The following is a 21,614-nucleotide window of genomic DNA, read 5'->3' as shown; positions in this document are numbered from 1 at the left end:
TGTACTGATGTTGATACAACCACTTTGGTCCCTATTTGCATTTCACGCGCAAAATCGTTGTTTAAGCAAATTCTCCCCCTTAGCCAAGTTGGTTAGGGGGAGTTTCTCCCACATAGCAGCAGTGAAAGGTTAACAGGTATATATTTTGTAAACTTTCATCCTGTTTATTATATTTTAGAGCTGCCATGTCTTCTTAGAGAAACTCCATTCTTTGATGACTGATGGAAAAGCCTCATCACTTCCTTTGCTAAAGAACTTGTTATCTTAATCACTAGCCATTAATCAGTGACCACCGTTATCAAAGCTCCCAGGTACATTATGGAAGTCTCTTCTGGCACCATTTTTTTTTTTTTGCAGTCCCTGACTTTGTCTTAGAATTGAAATTATTAACTTTTGCTATTTAATTCCTTTAGTAGACTTCTTGTTTTCGTAATTAATTCTATTAATTAATGTTGAATTGGTACTCAAGTTCAAACATTTCAGATTTAATTTAATTTAATTTTTTTTCTCAACATTTCACTGATTCAATTTTATTGGACATTAAATTATTTACTATACAGAAGATGAATTTTAAAAGACATTTTCTCCAGAGTTCAGCAATATTTTAAGAGTAGATCAGAATACTTTTTCATCCCTTAGAGCCAGAAGTAGATTTCTTACACTAGCATACTGTAAATTCCTAATTAAATGTGAGAAATTGATATCTGCATAAAATCGTGAGGAGCACATCTTGCGGAATTTCATTTTCATTTTTCGTATGAATGTAGATTATTAGAAATCAGGATACAAATTTGCTGTTTCATATTTCATATTCTAGTGTCTTAATAAAAAACAATTGAATCACAGAATTAAGTACTTGCATAAAATATGGAATCTACAGTATGACATTTATAAATAATTGATAAATATTTTCTGCAAATTTCATTTAATTTCATAAAATTTGAGTTGACTTCTTAAAGGTTTTTAGCAAGGAAATAGCCAATCAAAATAAACTTTGTTAATTACAGTTATTAGTCATTCCGTATATATGTATATAGTCACAATTTCTTTTTATATCTTACCTTCTGCTGAATTGTAAAGAAATCATTGGCTAACAGCAGTCACGTGGAGACCGTGTATATTCCATACACAGTCAGAACAAAATATATCTTCCCTTTGAGGATTATGACATCATTCTTAGAGTATTGTGACGTCAGGTTTTGTACCCAGATTGAAACTTGTAACTTTGTTATAAGACGCTTGATTTTCAGTGTTGAATTAATTTTATGTCATTAACACAAAGGCAGTCGGTAAGATATAATCATTACATAGTCATGTAGTGACCGGGTATGGGATGATACCTGGTTAGTAAATTTGCCTCACCAGGTATGAAATTTACTAACCAGGTATTATCCCGTTCCCGGTCACTACATGACTATTAACTAATAATACCCCCGCTCGGAAGGAGAGGGGGTAAACTGTTTACCCTTGTGTGTCTATCTGTCCTTCTCTGTGTATGTCCATATTATTAACAATTTTTTTTATCGCAGATGCTTGAAATTTTAACACACCTTTTGCTTAGGCATGCCTTATGGTGGGATTCATTTTTGTACTAATGAGATGTCAACTTCCTGTTAAATGACACCTTTATTTATTTGTAGCCTTACATTTCAAACAAATAGTCATCAGAGATTTCTCAGCAACTATTCATCAGAGCTGCTTGAAATTTTGTCACACTCTTTTTTTAGACATGCTATATGGTATGATTTGGTTTTTTTTTTACAAAACAAACATCAACCTCCTGTTAAAATGATGACTTTGCCTTTATGTATTTTCACATTAGAGCCGGGTATCACTAGGGGTTATCACAGATATCTCGTTTCTTTTTATGGTATCTTATCTTAGGCCTATAGTATTGATTCTGGACTTATTTGCTAGGAAAACTATCACTTTAGTGGAATGATCACATTGAATTTAATGGAACTATTTTTTTTTTAGACACGCATAATGATACAACTTCCTGGATGGTGTTGAGTTTGTTTTTCAACCTGTGAAACCCATTTGTTTTTAGGGGTGGGTATGCTTATATTTAATTTTCTCTCTTAGAAACCAAGCAAGTCATTATTTTCCTGGTCTCAAGTTAGTCTCAAAGCATTTAACAGTAAATTCTATTTCATTTATAATACTCTGAGAGTTTAGTTAATGAACTAAGGCCACATAAAGTTGAAATAATGGTTCTCGGGTCAACTTTTCTAGAAATGGATGTGAGAGGGAAGCATTTTTTCCCTTTTTATTGTTGATGAAATAGATGAGGGAGGCTTTTTTTTATAATCATCGCCCATCTTGGGTTCCAAAAGCGTATGTTTTATAAAACTGTTAAAATACAGGTTTCGTTGATGCCACTTATTCGTTTCCATCACGATGTAGCTCATTTGTGGTCTTGCCTAAGTCTACAGAGACCGGAATACTTAGAGTATCCATCCTTTTTTAATGATTTCATGTCTTTGTAAAGGTGTAAGAAATTATAACCCTCCAATTACCCTCCCTTCATTTTCATCGATGGGAAAATCACTCAACGAAACCGGGTCTAATTTGTTCTGTCCTAGCTTTTTTAATGAAACTTCTTATCTGAATTTCTACTACTTATACCTCATCTCAAAGTTTGTTAATTTTAAACATAAAATTCTATAGGATTTGAAATTTGATTTGGTTTGAAATGTGTCAATTTTACACATTTTTTTTAATTTTTTTTACTTTCTGCCCTAGGGAATTTTTTTCTGCTACACATATAAAAGTTATCGCTACAAAGCATCAAATGGTCGAATAAAAAATACCTTTTACCTCTTGGTTTGTTCCAGGGGTCTTATCAAAGTTTATATTTCATGCCCAGTTGATGAATACCAGTGATATAGCTGTAAAGTTGCTCTCAGTGGACTATAGCAATTGACCAGTTCATATTAATAAATATAATGTTGCTCCCTTATTGACAGTTTCAATATCCTGAGTACAGGTACATAGCTGTTGGGTTGCTCTCAGTGGAAAAAATAAATTGTGTCGGGTATGAATGAATCACTGTTTTGTTGCTCTTAGTATACCATAACATAATATGGTTTTCTTAGGTGAACATATGTTTAGCCTACTGTACTAAGGTGCAATGGTTATGTTCTTACCAGCAGGTTTATGAATAGACAAGTTATCTTTATGTATAGATGTTGTGTTGCTCTCAGAAGACTACCAATTGCCTTAGGTACCACTATTGATGTTAAGTTTCTCTCAGTGACATTATCAATAGACAAAAAATACTAATGTGTAGCTGTTTTATTTCACTCAATAGACCGTATTCATAGGTCAGTGTACTGATTAATACCAGGTAAATAGGTGCTAAGTTGTTGGGTTGCTCTCAGTGGAAAGTATGAATTGTGTCGGGTACGAATGTATGACTGTTTTGTTGTTCTTAGTAAACCGTACCAATAGCATTGGATATTTGGTATCAACTGCATCATCATTTGCCTTGAGTACTGTTATGAAACTGGATTGTACAACTGTTCAGTTGCTTTCAGTATAGCTACCAATTGGTTTGGTTCTTTAGAATAATGTTGTGTTGGTCTCAGTTGACCATATCGATGGCTTAGGGTTCTGATGTATTACTAATATGTTGCTCTCAAAGGACAATGTGAATCGTATTGTGTAACATATGTGTAACTTAGGTGTTGCTCTGATTAGACGGTATCAATTGCCTGAGTTACTATTGTACAATTGGTAGCTTTTCCAATGACATTTGATCAAAAGGCTAGATTACTTATTGAAAACTGTTGTGTTAATCCTAGTGAACTGTATCATTGCCTAAGATGTTATTATGAAATGCCATGTTGGTCTCATTGGATGATAGGAATTTGTTCTTAGTGATTCACATCAATAGCCTAGTGTACTATTGTACAATTATTATGTTTCTCTCAGAGGACATTATCAATAAGCTAGGGTATCATGCATAAGATAATATGGTTTTCTTAGGTGAACATATGTTTAGCCTACTGTACTAAGGTGCAATGGTTATGTTCTTACCAGAAGGTTTATGAATAGACAAGTTATATTAATGTATAGATGTTGTGTTGCTCTCAGAAGACTACCAATTGCCTTAGGTACCACTATTGATGTTAAGTTTCTCTCAGTGACATTATCAATAGACAAAAAATACTAATGTGTAGCTGTTTTATTTCACTCAATAGACAGTATTCATAAGTCAGTGTACTGATTAATACCAGGTAAATAGGTGCTAAGTTGTTGGGTTGCTCTCAGTGGAAAGTTTGAATTGTGTCGGGTACGAATGTATGACTGTTTTGTTGTTCTTAGTAGACCGTACCAATAGCATTGGATACTTGGTATCAACTGCATCATCATTTGCCTTGAGAACTGTTATGAAACTGGATTGTACAACTGTTCAGTTGCTATTAGTATAGCTACCAATTGGTTTGGTTCTTTAGAATAATGTTGTGTTGGTCTCAGTTGACCATATCGATGGCTTAGTGTTCTGATGTATTACTATTATGTTGCTCTCAAAGGACATTGTGAATCGTATTGTGTAACCTATATTTAACTTACGTGTTTCCCTGATTAGACGGTATCAATTGACTGAGTTACTGTTGTACAATTGGTAGCTCTTCCAATGACATTTGATCAAAAGGCTAGATTACTTATTGAAAACTGTTGTGTTAATCCTAGTGAACTGTATCATTGCCTAAGATGTTATTATGAAATGTCATGTTGGTCTCATTGGATGATAGGAATTTGTTCTTAGTGATTCACATCAATAGCCTAGTGTACTATTGTACAATTATTATGTTTCTCTCAGAGGACATTATTAATTAGCTAGGGTATCATGCATAAGATAATATGGTTTTCTTAGGTGAACATATGTTTAGCCTACTGTACTAAGGTGGAATGGTTATGTTCTTACCAGGAGGTTTATGAATAGGCAAGTTATATTAATGTATAGATGTTGTGTTGCTCTGAGAAGACTACCAATTGCCTTAGGTACCACTATTGATGTTAAGTTTCTCTCAGTGACATTATCAATAGACAAAAAATACTAATGTGTAGCTGTTTTATTTCACTCAATAGACAGTATTCATAAGTCAGTGTACTGAATAATACCAGGTAAATAGGTGCTAAGTTGTTGGGTTGCTCTCAGTGGAAAGTTTGAATTGTGTCGGGTACGAATGTATGACTGTTTTGTTGTTCTTAGTAGACCGTACCAATAGCATTGGATACTTGGTATCAACTGCATCATCATTTGCTTTGAGTACTGTTATGAAACTGGATTGTACAACTGTTCAGTTGCTTTTAGTATAGCTACCAATTGGTTTGGTTCTTTAGAATAATGTTGTGTTGGTCTCAGTTGACCATATCGATGGCTTAGGGTTCTGATGTATTACTATTATGTTGCTCTCAAAGGACAGTGTGAATCGTATTGTGTAACATGTGTAACTTACGTGTTGCTCTGATTAGACGGTATCAATTGACTGAGTTACTGTTGTACAATTGGTAGCTCTTCCAATGACATTTGATCAAAAGGCTAGATTACTTATTGAAAACTGTTGTGTTAATCCTAGTGAACTGTATCATTGCCTAAGATGTTATTATGAAATGCCATGTTGGTCTCATTGGATGATAGGAATTTGTTCTTAGTGATTCACATCAATAGCCTAGTGTACTATTGTACAATTATTATGTTTCTCTCAGAGGACATTATCAATAAGCTAGGGTATCATGCATAAGATAATATGGTTTTCTTAGGTGAACATATGTTTAGCCTACTGTACTAAGGTGCAATGGTTATGTTCTTACCAGGAGGTTTATGAATAGACAAGTTATATTAATGTATAGATGTTGTGTTGCTCTCAGAAGACTACCAATTGCCTTAGGTACCACTATTGATGTTAAGTTTCTCTCAGTGACATTATCAATAGACAAAAAATACTAATGTGTAGCTGTTTTATTTCACTCAATAGACAGTATTCATAAGTCAGTGTACTGATTAATACCAGGTAAATAGGTGCTAAGTTGTTGGGTTGCTCTCAGTGGAAAGTTTGAATTGTGTCGGGTACGAATGTATGACTGTTTTGTTGTTCTTAGTAGACCGTACCAATAGCATTGGATACTTGGTATCAACTGCATCATCATTTGCCTTGAGAACTGTTATGAAACTGGATTGTACAACTGTTCAGTTGCTATTACTATAGCTACCAATTGGTTTGGTTCTTTAGAATAATGTTGTGTTGGTCTCAGTTGACCATATCGATGGCTTAGGGTTCTGATGTATTACTATTATGTTGCTCTCAAAGGACAGTGTGAATCGTATTGTGTAACATGTGTAACTTACGTGTTGCTCTGATTAGACGGTATCAATTGACTGAGTTACTGTTGTACAATTGGTAGCTCTTCCAATGACATTTGATCAAAAGGCTAGATTACTTATTGAAAACTGTTGTGTTAATCCTAGTGAACTGTATCATTGCCTAAGATGTTATTATGAAATGCCATGTTGGTCTCATTGGATGATAGGAATTTGTTCTTAGTGATTCACATCAATAGCCTAGTGTACTATTGTACAATTATTATGTTTCTCTCAGAGGACATTATCAATAAGCTAGGGTATCATGCATAAGATAATATGGTTTTCTTAGGTGAACATATGTTTAGCCTACTGTACTAAGGTGCAATGGTTATGTTCTTACCAGTAGGTTTATGAATAGACAAGTTATATTAATGTATAGATGTTGTGTTGCTCTCAGAAGACTACCAATTGCCTTAGGTACCACTATTGATGTTAAGTTTCTCTCAGTGACATTATCAATAGACAAAAAATACTAATGTGTAGCTGTTTTATTTCACTCAATAGACAGTATTCATAAGTCAGTGTACTGATTAATACCAGGTAAATAGGTGCTAAGTTGTTGGGTTGCTCTCAGTGGAAAGTTTGAATTGTGTCGGGTACGAATGTATGACTGTTTTGTTGTTCTTAGTAGACCGTACCAATAGCATTGGATACTTGGTATCAACTGCATCATCATTTGCCTTGAGAACTGTTATGAAACTGGATTGTACAACTGTTCAGTTGCTTTTAGTATAGCTACCAATTGGTTTGGTTCTTTAGAATAATGTTGTGTTGGTCTCAGTTGACCATATCGATGGCTTAGGGTTCTGATGTATTACTATTATGTTGCTCTCAAAGGACAGTGTGAATCGTATTGTGTAACATATGTGTAACTTACGTGTTTCCCTGATTAGACGGTATCAATTGACTGAGTTACTGTTGTACAATTGGTAGCTCTTCCAATGACATTTGATCAAAAGGTTAGATTACTTATTGAAAACTGTTGTGTTAATCCTAGTGAACTGTATCATTGCCTAAGATGTTATTATGAAATGCCATGTTGGTCTCATTGGATGATAGGAATTTGTTCTTAATGATTCACATCAATAGCCTAGTGTACTATTGTACAATTATTATGTTTCTCTCAGAGGACATTATCAATAAGCTAGGGTATCATGCATAAGATAATATGGTTTTCTTAGGTGAACATATGTTTAGCCTACTGTACTAAGGTGCAATGGTTATGTTCTTACCAGGAGGTTTATGAATAGACAAGTTATATTAATGTATAGATGTTGTGTTGCTCTCAGAAGACTACCAATTGCCTTAGGTACCACTATTGATGTTAAGTTTCTCTCAGTGACATTATCAATAGACAAAAAATACTAATGTGTAGCTGTTTTATTTCACTCAATAGACAGTATTCATAAGTCAGTGTACTGATTAATACCAGGTAAATAGGTGCTAAGTTGTTGGGTTGCTCTCAGTGGAAAGTTTGAATTGTGTCGGGTACGAATGTATGACTGTTTTGTTGTTCTTAGTAGACCGTACCAATAGCATTGGATACTTGGTATCAACTGCATCATCATTTGCCTTGAGAACTGTTATGAAACTGGATTGTACAACTGTTCAGTTGCTATTACTATAGCTACCAATTGGTTTGGTTCTTTAGAATAATGTTGTGTTGCTCTCAGTTGACCATATCGATGGTTTAGGGTTCTGATGTATTACTATTATGTTGCTCTCAAAGGACAGTGTGAATCGTATTGTGTAACATGTGTAACTTACGTGTTGCTCTGATTAGACGGTATCAATTGACTGAGTTACTGTTGTACAATTGGTAGCTCTTCCAATGACATTTGATCAAAAGGCTAGATTACTTATTGAAAACTGTTGTGTTAATCCTAGTGAACTGTATCATTGCCTAAGATGTTATTATGAAATGTCATGTTGGTCTCATTGGATGATAGGAATTTGTTCTTAGTGATTCACATCAATAGCCTAGTGTACTATTGTACAATTATTATGTTTCTCTCAGAGGACATTATCAATAAGCTAGGGTATCATGCATAAGATAATATGGTTTTCTTAGGTGAACATATGTTTAGCCAACTGTACTAAGGTGCAATGGTTATGTTCTTACCAGTAGGTTTATGAATAGACAAGTTATATTAATGTATAGATGTTGTGTTGCTCTCAGAAGACTACCAATTGCCTTAGGTACCACTATTGATGTTAAGTTTCTCTCAGTGACATTATCAATAGACAAAAAATACTAATGTGTAGCTGTTTTATTTCACTCAATAGACAGTATTCATAAGTCAGTGTACTGATTAATACCAGGTAAATAGGTGCTAAGTTGTTGGGTTGCTCTCAGTGGAAAGTTTGAATTGTGTCGGGTACGAATGTATGACTGTTTTGTTGTTCTTAGTAGACCGTACCAATAGCATTGGATACTTGGTATCAACTGCATCATCATTTGCCTTGAGAACTGTTATGAAACTGGATTGTACAACTGTTCAGTTGCTTTTAGTATAGCTACCAATTGGTTTGGTTCTTTAGAATAATGTTGTGTTGGTCTCAGTTGACCATAGCGATGGCTTAGGGTTCTGATGTATTACTATTATGTTGCTCTCAAAGGACAGTGTGAATCGTATTGTGTAACATATGTGTAACTTACGTGTTTCCCTGATTAGACGGTATCAATTGACTGAGTTACTGTTGTACAATTGGTAGCTCTTCCAATGACATTTGATCAAAAGGCTAGATTACTTATTGAAAACTGTTGTGTTAATCCTAGTGAACTGTATCATTGCCTAAGATGTTATTATGAAATGCCATGTTGGTCTCATTGGATGATAGGAATATGTTCTTAGTGATTCACATCAATAGCCTAGTGTACTATTGTACAATTATTATGTTTCTCTCAGAGGACATTATCAATAAGCTAGGGTATCATGCATAAGATAATATGGTTTTCTTAGGTGAACATATGTTTAGCCTACTGTACTAAGGTGCAATGGTTATGTTCTTACCAGGAGGTTTATGAATAGACAAGTTATATTAATTTATAGATGTTGTGTTGCTCTGAGAAGACTACCAATTGCCTTAGGTACCACTATTGATGTTAAGTTTCTCTCAGTGACATTATCAATAGACAAAAAATACTAATGTGTAGCTGTTTTATTTCACTCAATAGACAGTATTCATAAGTCAGTGTACTGATTAATACCAGGTAAATAGGTGCTAAGTTGTTGGGTTGCTCTCAGTGGAAAGTTTGAATTGTGTCGGGTACGAATGTATGACTGTTTTGTTGTTCTTAGTAGACCGTACCAATAGCATTGGATACTTGGTATCAACTGCATCATCATTTGCCTTGAGTACTGTTATGAAACTGGATTGTACAACTGTTCAGTTGCTTTTAGTATAGCTACCAATTGGTTTGGTTCTTTAGAATAATGTTGTGTTGCTCTCAGTTGACCATATCGATGGTTTAGGGTTCTGATGTATTACTATTATGTTGCTCTCAAAGGACAGTGTGAATCGTATTGTGTAACATGTGTAACTTACGTGTTGCTCTGATTAGACGGTATCAATTGACTGAGTTACTGTTGTACAATTGGTAGCTCTTCCAATGACATTTGATCAAAAGGCTAGATTACTTATTGAAAACTGTTGTGTTAATCCTAGTGAACTGTATCATTGCCTAAGATGTTATTATGAAATGTCATGTTGGTCTCATTGGATGATAGGAATTTGTTCTTAGTGATTCACATCAATAGCCTAGTGTACTATTGTACAATTATTATGTTTCTCTCAGAGGACATTATCAATAAGCTAGGGTATCATGCATAAGATAATATGGTTTTCTTAGGTGAACATATGTTTAGCCTACTGTACTAGGGTGCAATGGTTATGTTCTTACCAGGAGGTTTATGAATAGACAAGTTATATTAATGTATAGATGTTGTGTTGCTCTCAGAAGACTACCAATTGCCTTAGGTACCACTATTGATGTTAAGTTTCTCTCAGTGACATTATCAATAGACAAAAAATACTAATGTGTAGCTGTTTTATTTCACTCAATAGACAGTATTCATAAGTCAGTGTACTGATTAATACCAGGGAAATAGGTGCTAAGTTGTTGGGTTGCTCTCAGTGGAAAGTTTGAATTGTGTCGGGTACGAATGTATGACTGTTTTGTTGTTCTTAGTAGACCGTACCAATAGCATTGGATACTTGGTATCAACTGCATCATCATTTGCCTTGAGTACTGTTATGAAACTGGATTGTACAACTGTTCAGTTGCTTTTACTATAGCTACCAATTGGTTTGGTTCTTTAGAATAATGTTGTGTTGGTCTCAGTTGACCATATCGATGGCTTAGGGTTCTGATGTATTACTATTATGTTGCTCTCAAAGGACAGTGTGAATCGTATTGTGTAACATGTGTAACTTACGTGTTGCTCTGATTAGACGGTATCAATTGCCTGAGTTACTGTTGTACAATTGGTAGCTCTTCCAATGACATTTGATCAAAAGGCTAGATTACTTATTGAAAACTGTTGTGTTAATCCTAGTGAACTGTATCATTGCCTAAGATGTTATTATGAAATGCCATGTTGGTGTCATTGGATGATAGGAATTTGTTCTTAGTGATTCACATCAATAACCTAGTGTACTATTGTACAATTATTATGTTTCTCTCAGAGGACATTATCAATAAGCTAGGGTATCATGCATAAGATAATATGGTTTTCTTAGGTGAACATATGTTTAGCCTACTGTACTAAGGTGGAATGGTTATGTTCTTACCAGAAGGTTTATGAATAGGCAAGTTATATTAATGTATAGATGTTGTGTTGCTCTCAGAAGACTACCAATTGCCTTAGGTACCACTATTGATGTTAAGTTTCTCTCAGTGACATTATCAATAGACAAAAAATACTAATGTGTAGCTGTTTTATTTCACTCAATAGACAGTATTCATAGGTCAGTGTACTGAATAATACCAGGTAAATAGGTGCTAAGTTGTTGGGTTGCTCTCAGTGGAAAGTTTGAATTGTGTCGGGTACGAATGTATGACTGTTTTGTTGTTCTTAGTAGACCGTACCAATAGCATTGGATACTTGGTATCAACTGCATCATCATTTGCCTTGAGAACTGTTATGAAACTGGATTGTACAACTGTTCAGTTGCTTTTAGTATAGCTACCAATTGGTTTGGTTCTTTAGAATAATGTTGTGTTGGTCTCAGTTGACCATATCGATGGCTTAGGGTTCTGATGTATTACTATTATGTTGCTCTCAAAGGACAGTGTGAATCGTATTGTGTAACATGTGTAACTTACGTGTTGCTCTGATTAGACGGTATCAATTGACTGAGTTACTGTTGTACAATTGGTAGCTCTTCCAATGACATTTGATCAAAAGGCTAGATTACTTATTGAAAACTGTTGTGTTAATCCTAGTGAACTGTATCATTGCCTAAGATGTTATTATGAAATGCCATGTTGGTCTCATTGGATGATAGGAATTTGTTCTTAGTGATTCACATCAATAGCCTAGTGTACTATTGTACAATTATTATGTTTCTCTCAGAGGACATTATCAATAAGCTAGGGTATCATGCATAAGATAATATGGTTTTCTTAGGTGAACATATGTTTAGCCTACTGTACTAAGGTGCAATGGTTATGTTCTTACCAGGAGGTTTATGAATAGACAAGTTATATTAATGTATAGATGTTGTGTTGCTCTCAGAAGACTACCAATTGCCTTAGGTACCACTATTGATGTTAAGTTTCTCTCAGTGACATTATCAATAGACAAAAAATACTAATGTGTAGCTGTTTTATTTCACTCAATAGACAGTATTCATAAGTCAGTGTACTGATTAATACCAGGGAAATAGGTGCTAAGTTGTTGGGTTGCTCTCAGTGGAAAGTTTGAATTGTGTCGGGTACGAATGTATGACTGTTTTGTTGTTCTTAGTAGACCGTACCAATAGTATTGGATACTTGGTATCAACTGCATCATCATTTGCCTTGAGAACTGTTATGAAACTGGATTGTACAACTGTTCAGTTGCTTTTAGTATAGCTACCAATTGGTTTGGTTCTTTAGAATAATGTTGTGTTGGTCTCAGTTGACCATATCGATGGCTTAGGGTTCTGATGTATTACTATTATGTTGCTCTCAAAGGACAGTGTGAATCGTATTGTGTAACATATGTGTAACTTACGTGTTTCCCTGATTAGACGGTATCAATTGACTGAGTTACTGTTGTACAATTGGTAGCTCTTCCAATGACATTTGATCAAAAGGCTAGATTACTTATTGAAAACTGTTGTGTTAATCCTAGTGAACTGTATCATTGCCTAAGATGTTATTATGAAATGCCATGTTGGTCTCATTGGATGATAGGAATTTGTTCTTAGTGATTCACATCAATAGCCTAGTGTACTATTGTACAATTATTATGTTTCTCTCAGAGGACATTATCAATAAGCTAGGGTATCATGCATAAGATAATATGGTTTTCTTAGGTGAACATATGTTTAGCCTACTGTACTAAGGTGCAATGGTTATGTTCTTACCAGGAGGTTTATGAATAGACAAGTTATATTAATGTATAGATGTTGTGTTGCTCTCAGAAGACTACCAATTGCCTTAGGTACCACTATTGATGTTAAGTTTCTCTCAGTGACATTATCAATAGACAAAAAATACTAATGTGTAGCTGTTTTATTTCACTCAATAGACAGTATTCATAAGTCAGTGTACTGATTAATACCAGGGAAATAGGTGCTAAGTTGTTGGGTTGCTCTCAGTGGAAAGTTTGAATTGTGTCGGGTACGAATGTATGACTGTTTTGTTGTTCTTAGTAGACCGTACCAATAGCATTGGATACTTGGTATCAACTGCATCATCATTTGCCTTGAGAACTGTTATGAAACTGGATTGTACAACTGTTCAGTTGCTATTACTATAGCTACCAATTGGTTTGGTTCTTTAGAATAATGTTGTGTTGGTCTCAGTTGACCATATCGATGGCTTAGGGTTCTGATGTATTACTATTATGTTGCTCTCAAAGGACAGTGTGAATCGTATTGTGTAACATATGTGTAACTTACGTGTTTCCCTGATTAGACGGTATCAATTGACTGAGTTACTGTTGTACAATTGGTAGCTCTTCCAATGACATTTGATCAAAAGGCTAGATTACTTATTGAAAACTGTTGTGTTAATCCTAGTGAACTGTATCATTGCCTAAGATGTTATTATGAAATGCCATGTTGGTCTCATTGGATGATAGGAATTTGTTCTTAGTGATTCACATCAATAGCCTAGTGTACTATTGTACAATTATTATGTTTCTCTCAGAGGACATTATCAATAAGCTAGGGTATCATGCATAAGATAATATGGTTTTCTTAGGTGAACATATGTTTAGCCTACTGTACTAAGGTGCAATGGTTATGTTCTTACCAGGAGGTTTATGAATAGACAAGTTATATTAATGTATAGATGTTGTGTTGCTCTGAGAAGACTACCAATTGCCTTAGGTACCACTATTGATGTTAAGTTTCTCTCAGTGACATTATCAATAGACAAAAAATACTAATGTGTAGCTGTTTTATTTCACTCAATAGACAGTATTCATAAGTCAGTGTACTGATTAATACCAGGGAAATAGGTGCTAAGTTGTTGGGTTGCTCTCAGTGGAAAGTTTGAATTGTGTCGGGTACGAATGTATGACTGTTTTGTTGTTCTTAGTAGACCGTACCAATAGTATTGGATACTTGGTATCAACTGCATCATCATTTGCCTTGAGAACTGTTATGAAACTGGATTGTACAACTGTTCAGTTGCTTTTAGTATAGCTACCAATTGGTTTGGTTCTTTAGAATAATGTTGTGTTGGTCTCAGTTGACCATATCGATGGCTTAGGGTTCTGATGTATTACTATTATGTTGCTCTCAAAGGACAGTGTGAATCGTATTGTGTAACATATGTGTAACTTACGTGTTTCCCTGATTAGACGGTATCAATTGACTGAGTTACTGTTGTACAATTGGTAGCTCTTCCAATGACATTTGATCAAAAGGCTAGATTACTTATTGAAAACTGTTGTGTTAATCCTAGTGAACTGTATCATTGCCTAAGATGTTATTATGAAATGCCATGTTGGTGTCATTGGATGATAGGAATTTGTTCTTAGTGATTCACATCAATAGCCTAGTGTACTATTGTACAATTATTATGTTTCTCTCAGAGGACATTATCAATAAGCTAGGGTATCATGCATAAGATAATATGGTTTTCTTAGGTGAACATATGTTTAGCCTACTGTACTAAGGTGCAATGGTTATGTTCTTACCAGGAGGTTTATGAATAGACAAGTTATATTAATGTATAGATGTTGTGTTTCTCTCAGAAGACTACCAATTGCCTTAGGTACCACTATTGATGTTAAGTTTCTCTCAGTGACATTATCAATAGACAAAAAATACTAATGTGTAGCTGTTTTATTTCACTCAATAGACAGTATTCATAAGTCAGTGTACTGATTAATACCAGGGAAATAGGTGCTAAGTTGTTGGGTTGCTCTCAGTGGAAAGTTTGAATTGTGTCGGGTACGAATGTATGACTCTTTTGTTGTTCTTAGTAGACCGTACCAATAGCATTGGATACTTAACTTGGTATCAACTGCATCATCATTTGCCTTGAGAACTGTTATGAAACTGGATTGTACAACTGTTCAGTTGCTATTAGTATAGCTACCAATTGGTTTGGTTCTTTAGAATAATGTTGTGTTGCTCTCAGTTGACCATATCGATGGCTTAGGGTTCTGATGTATTACTATTATGTTGCTCTCAAAGGACAGTGTGAATCGTATTGTGTAACATGTGTAACTTACGTGTTGCTCTGATTAGACGGTATCAATTGACTGATTTACTGTTGTACAATTGGTAGCTCTTCCAATGACATTTGATCAAAAGGCTAGATTACTTATTGAAAACTGTTGTGTTAATCCTAGTGAACTGTATCATTGCCTAAGATGTTATTATGAAATGCCATGTTGGTCTCATTGGATGATAGGAATTTGTTCTTAGTGATTCACATCAATAGCCTAGTGTACTATTGTACAATTATTATGTTTCTCTCAGAGGACACTATCAATAAGCTAGGGTATCATGCATAAGATAATATGGTTTTCTTAGGTGAACATATGTTTAGCCTACTGTACTAAGGTGCAATGGTTATGTTCTTACCAGGAGGTTTATGAATAGACAAGTTATATTAATGTATAGATGTTGTGTTGCTCTCAGAAGACTACCAATTGCCTTAGGTACCACTATTGATGTTAAGTTTCTCTCAGTGACATTATCAATAGACAAAAAATACTAATGTGTAGCTGTTTTATTTCACTCAATAGACAGTATTCATAAGTCAGTGTACTGATTAATACCAGGTAAATAGGTGCTAAGTTGTTGGGTTGCTCTCAGTGGAAAGTTTGAATTGTGTCGGGTACGAATGTATGACTGTTTTGTTGTTCTTAGTAGACCGTACCAATAGTATTAGATACTTGGTATCAACTGCATCATCATTTGCCTTGAGAACTGTTATGAAACTGGATTGTACAACTGTTCAGTTGCTTTTAGTATAGCTACCAATTGGTTTGGTTCTTTAGAATAATGTTGTGTTGGTCTCAGTTGACCATATCGATGGCTTAGGGTTCTGATGTATTACTATTATGTTGCTCTCAAAGGACAGTGTGAATCGTATTGTGTAACATATGTGTAACTTACGTGTTTCCCTGATTAGACGGTATCAATTGACTGAGTTACTGTTGTACAATTGGTAGCTCTTCCAATGACATTTGATCAAAAGGCTAGATTACTTATTGAAAACTGTTGTGTTAATCCTAGTGAACTGTATCATTGCCTAAGATGTTATTATGAAATGCCATGTTGGTGTCATTGGATGATAGGAATTTGTTCTTAGTGATTCACATCAATAGCCTAGTGTACTATTGTACAATTATTATGTTTCTCTCAGAGGACATTATCAATAAGCTAGGGTATCATGCATAAGATAATATGGTTTTCTTAGGTGAACATATGTTTAGCCTACTGTACTAAGGTGCAATGGTTATGTTCTTACCAGGAGGTTTATGAATAGACAAGTTATATTAATGTATAGATGTTGTGTTGCTCTCAGAAGACTACCAATTGCCTTAGGTACCACTATTGATGTTAAGTTTCTCTCAGTGACATTATCAATAGACAAAAAATACTAATGTGTAGCTGTTTTATTTCACTCAATAGACAGTATTCATAGGTCAGTGTACTGATTAATACCAGGGAAATAGGTGCTAAGTTGTTGGGTTGCTCTCAGTGGAAAGTTTGAATTGTGTCGGGTACGAATGTATGACTGTTTTGTTGTTCTTAGTAGACCGTACCAATAGTATTGGATACTTGGTATCAACTGCATCATCATTTGCCTTGAGAACTGTTATGAAACTGGATTGTACAACTGTTCAGTTGCTTTTAGTATAGCTACCAATTGGTTTGGTTCTTTAGAATAATGTTGTGTTGGTCTCAGTTGACCATATCGATGGTTTAGGGTTCTGATGTATTACTATTATGTTGCTCTCAAAGGACAGTGTGAATCGTATTGTGTAACATATGTGTAACTTACGTGTTTCCCTGATTAGACGGTATCAATTGACTGAGTTACTGTTGTACAATTGGTAGCTCTTCCAATGACATTTGATCAAAAGGCTAGATTACTTATTGAAAACTGTTGTGTTAATCCTAGTGAACTGTATCATTGCCTAAGATGTTATTATGAAATGCCATGTTGGTGTCATTGGATGATAGGAATTTGTTCTTAGTGATTCACATCAATAGCCTAGTGTACTATTGTACAATTATTATGTTTCTCTCAGAGGACATTATCAATAAGCTAGGGTATCATGCATAAGATAATATGGTTTTCTTAGGTGAACATATGTTTAGCCTACTGTACTAAGGTGCAATGGTTATGTTCTTACCAGAAGGTTTATGAATAGGCAAGTTATATTAATGTATAGATGTTGTGTTGCTCTCAGAAGACTACCAATTGCCTTAGGTACCACTATTGATGTTAAGTTTCTCTCAGTGACATTATCAATAGACAAAAAATACTAATGTAAAGCTGTTTTATTTCACTCAATAGACAGTATTCATAGGTCAGTGTACTGAATAATACCAGGTAAATAGGTGCTAAGTTGTTGGGTTGCTCTCAGTGGAAAGTTTGAATTGTGTCGGGTACGAATGTATGACTGTTTTGTTGTTCTTAGTAGACCGTACCAATAGCATTGGATACTTGGTATCAACTGCATCATCATTTGCCTTGAGTACTGTTATGAAACTGGATTGTACAACTGTTCAGTTGCTTTTAGTATAGCTACCAATTGGTTTGGTTCTTTTAATTAGAATAATGTTGTGTTGGTCTCAGTTGACCATATCGGTGGCTTAGGGTTCTGATGTATTACTATTATGTTGCTCTCAAAGGACAGTGTGAATCGTATTGTGTAACATATGTGTAACTTACGTGTTTCCCTGATTAGACGGTATCAATTGACTGAGTTACTGTTGTACAATTGGTAGCTCTTCCAATGACATTTGATCAAAAGGCTAGATTACTTATTGAAAACTGTTGTGTTAATCCTAGTGAACTGTATCATTGCCTAAGATGTTATTATGAAATGCCATGTTGGTCTCATTGGATGATAGGAATTTGTTCTTAGTGATTCACATCAATAGCCTAGTGTACTATTGTACAATTATTATGTTTCTCTCAGAGGACATTATCAATAAGCTAGGGTATCATGCATAAGATAATATGGTTTTCTTAGGTGAACATATGTTTAGCCTACTGTACTAAGGTGCAATGGTTATGTTCTTACCAGAAGGTTTATGAATAGGCAAGTTATATTAATGTATAGATGTTGTGTTGCTCTCAGAAGACTACCAATTGCCTTAGGTACCACTATTGATGTTAAGTTTCTCTCAGTGACATTATCAATAGACAAAAAATACTAATGTAAAGCTGTTTTATTTCACTCAATAGACAGTATTCATAGGTCAGTGTACTGAATAATACCAGGTAAATAGGTGCTAAGTTGTTGGGTTGCTCTCAGTGGAAAGTTTGAATTGTGTCGGGTACGAATGTATGACTGTTTTGTTGTTCTTAGTAGACCGTACCAATAGCATTGGATACTTGGTATCAACTGCATCATCATTTGCCTTGAGTACTGTTATGAAACTGGATTGTACAACTGTTCAGTTGCTTTTAGTATAGCTACCAATTGGTTTGGTTCTTTTAATTAGAATAATGTTGTGTTGGTCTCAGTTGACCATATCGGTGGCTTAGGGTTCTGATGTATTACTATTATGTTGCTCTCAAAGGACAGTGTGAATCGTATTGTGTAACATGTGTAACTTACGTGTTGCTCTGGTATCAATTGACTGATTTACTGTTGTACAATTGGTAGCTCTTCCAATGACATTTGATCAAAAGGCTAGATTACTTATTGAAAACTGTTGTGTTAATCCTAGTGAACTGTATCATTGCCTAAGATGTTATTATGAAATGCCAGGTTGGTGTCTTTGGATGATAGGAATTTGTTCTTAGTGATTCACATCAATAGCCTAGTGTACTATTGTACAATTATTATGTTTCTCTCAGAGGACATTATCAATAAGCTAGGGTATCATGCATAAGATAATATGGTTTTCTTAGGTGAACATATGTTTAGCCTACTGTACTAAGGTGCAATGGTTATGTTCTTACCAGGAGGTTTATGAATAGACAAGTTATATTAATGTATAGATGTTGTGTTGCTCTCAGAAGACTACCAATTGCCTTAGGTACCACTATTGATGTTAAGTTTCTCTCAGTGACATTATCAATAGACAAAAAATACTAATGTAAAGCTGTTTTATTTCACTCAATAGACAGTATTCATAGGTCAGTGTACTGATTAATACCAGGTAAATAGGTGCTAAGTTGTTGGGTTGCTCTGAGTGGAAAGTTTGAATTGTGTTGGGTACGAATGTATGACTGTTTTGTTGTTCTTAGTAGACCGTACCAATAGCATTGGATACTTGGTATCAACTGCATCATCATTTGCCTTGAGAACTGTTATGAAACTGGATTGTACAACTGTTCAGTTGCTATTAGTATAGCTACCAATTGGTTTGGTTCTTTAGAATAATGTTGTGTTGGTCTCAGTTGACCATATCGATGGTTTAGGGTTCTGATGTATTACTATTATGTTGCTCTCAAAGGACAGTGTGAATCGTATTGTGTAACATGTGTATCTTACGTGTTTCTCTGATTAGATGGTATCAATTGCCTGAGTTACTATTGTACAATTGGTAGCTCTTCCAATGACATTTGATCAAAAGGCTAGATTACTTATTGAAAACTGTTGTGTTAATCCTAGTGAACTGTATCATTGCCTAAGATGTTATTATGAAATGTTATGTTGGTCTCATTGGATGATAGGAATTTGTTCTTAGTGATTCACATCAATAGCCTAGTGTACTATTGTACAATTATTATGTTTCTCTCAGAGGACATTATCAATAAGCTAGGGTATCATGCATCAGATAATATGGTTTTCTTAGGTGAACATATGTTTAGCCTACTGTACTAAGGTGCAATGGTTATGTTCTTACCAGGAGGTTTATGAATAGACAAGTTATATTAATGTATAGATGTTGTGTTGCTCTCAGAAGACTACCAATTGCCTTAGGTACCACTATTGATGTTAAGTTTCTCTCAGTGACATTATCAATAGACAAAAAATACTAATGTGTAGCTGTTTTATTTCACTCAATAGACAGTATTCATAAGTCAGTGTACTGATTAATACCAGGTAAATAGGTGCTAAGTTGTTGGGTTGCTCTCAATGGAAAGTTTGAATTGTGTTGGGTACGAATGTATGACTGTTTTGTTGTTCTTAGTAGACCGTACCAATAGCATTGGATACTTGGTATCAACTGCATCATCATTTGCCTTGAGAACTGTTATGAAACTGGATTGTACAACTGTTCAGTTGCTATTAGTATAGCTACCAATTGGTTTGGTTCTTTAGAATAATGTTGTGTTGGTCTCAGTTGACCATATCGATGGTTTAGGGTTCTGATGTATTACTATTATGTTGCTCTCAAAGGACAGTGTGAATCGTATTGTGTAACATATGTGTAACTTACGTGTTTCCCTGATTAGACGGTATCAATTGACTGAGTTACTGTTGTACAATTGGTAGCTCTTCCAATGACATTTGATCAAAAGGCTAGATTACTTATTGAAAACTGTTGTGTTAATCCTAGTGAACTGTATCATTGCCTAAGATGTTATTATGAAATGCCATGTTGGTGTCATTGGATGATAGGAATTTGTTCTTAGTGATTCACATCAATAGCCTAGTGTACTATTGTACAATTATTATGTTTCTCTCAGAGGACATTATCAATAAGCTAGGGTATCATGCATAAGATAATATGGTTTTCTTAGGTGAACATATGTTTAGCCTACTGTACTAAGGTGCAATGGTTATGTTCTTACCAGAAGGTTTATGAATAGGCAAGTTATATTAATGTATAGATGTTGTGTTGCTCTCAGAAGACTACCAATTGCCTTAGGTACCACTATTGATGTTAAGTTTCTCTCAGTGACATTATCAATAGACAAAAAATACTAATGTAAAGCTGTTTTATTTCACTCAATAGACAGTATTCATAGGTCAGTGTACTGAATAATACCAGGTAAATAGGTGCTAAGTTGTTGGGTTGCTCTCAGTGGAAAGTTTGAATTGTGTCGGGTACGAATGTATGACTGTTTTGTTGTTCTTAGTAGACCGTACCAATAGCATTGGATACTTGGTATCAACTGCATCATCATTTGCCTTGAGTACTGTTATGAAACTGGATTGTACAACTGTTCAGTTGCTTTTAGTATAGCTACCAATTGGTTTGGTTCTTTAGAATAATGTTGTGTTGGTCTCAGTTGACCATATCGGTGGCTTAGGGTTCTGATGTATTACTATTATGTTGCTCTCAAAGGACAGTGTGAATCGTATTGTGTAACATGTGTAACTTACGTGTTGCTCTGATTAGACGGTATCAATTGACTGATTTACTGTTGTACAATTGGTAGCTCTTCCAATGACATTTGATCAAAAGGCTAGATTACTTATTGAAA

General features: G+C 34.8%; 1 long non-coding RNA gene across 1 annotated transcript in view; it reads left to right on the top strand.

Moving 5' to 3' along the window:
* The first annotated feature begins 196 nt into the window (after positions 1 to 196).
* LOC136273009 (uncharacterized) overlaps positions 197 to 21,614 on the top strand; it is a 60,125-nt gene continuing 38,707 nt past the window's right edge. Inside the window, exons 1-2 of the long non-coding RNA XR_010711131.1 lie at positions 197 to 311; positions 1,978 to 2,052. This is a non-coding gene — a long non-coding RNA (uncharacterized lncRNA). The remainder of the gene's footprint in view (positions 312 to 1,977; positions 2,053 to 21,614) is intronic.

Source organism: Magallana gigas, chromosome 1 (genome assembly GCF_963853765.1).
Source record: "Magallana gigas chromosome 1, xbMagGiga1.1, whole genome shotgun sequence".
Lineage (NCBI taxonomy): Eukaryota > Metazoa > Mollusca > Bivalvia > Ostreida > Ostreidae > Magallana > Magallana gigas.
The sequence above is the reverse complement of the archived record's forward strand: the minus strand, read 5'-3'. Positions and strand labels throughout refer to the sequence as shown.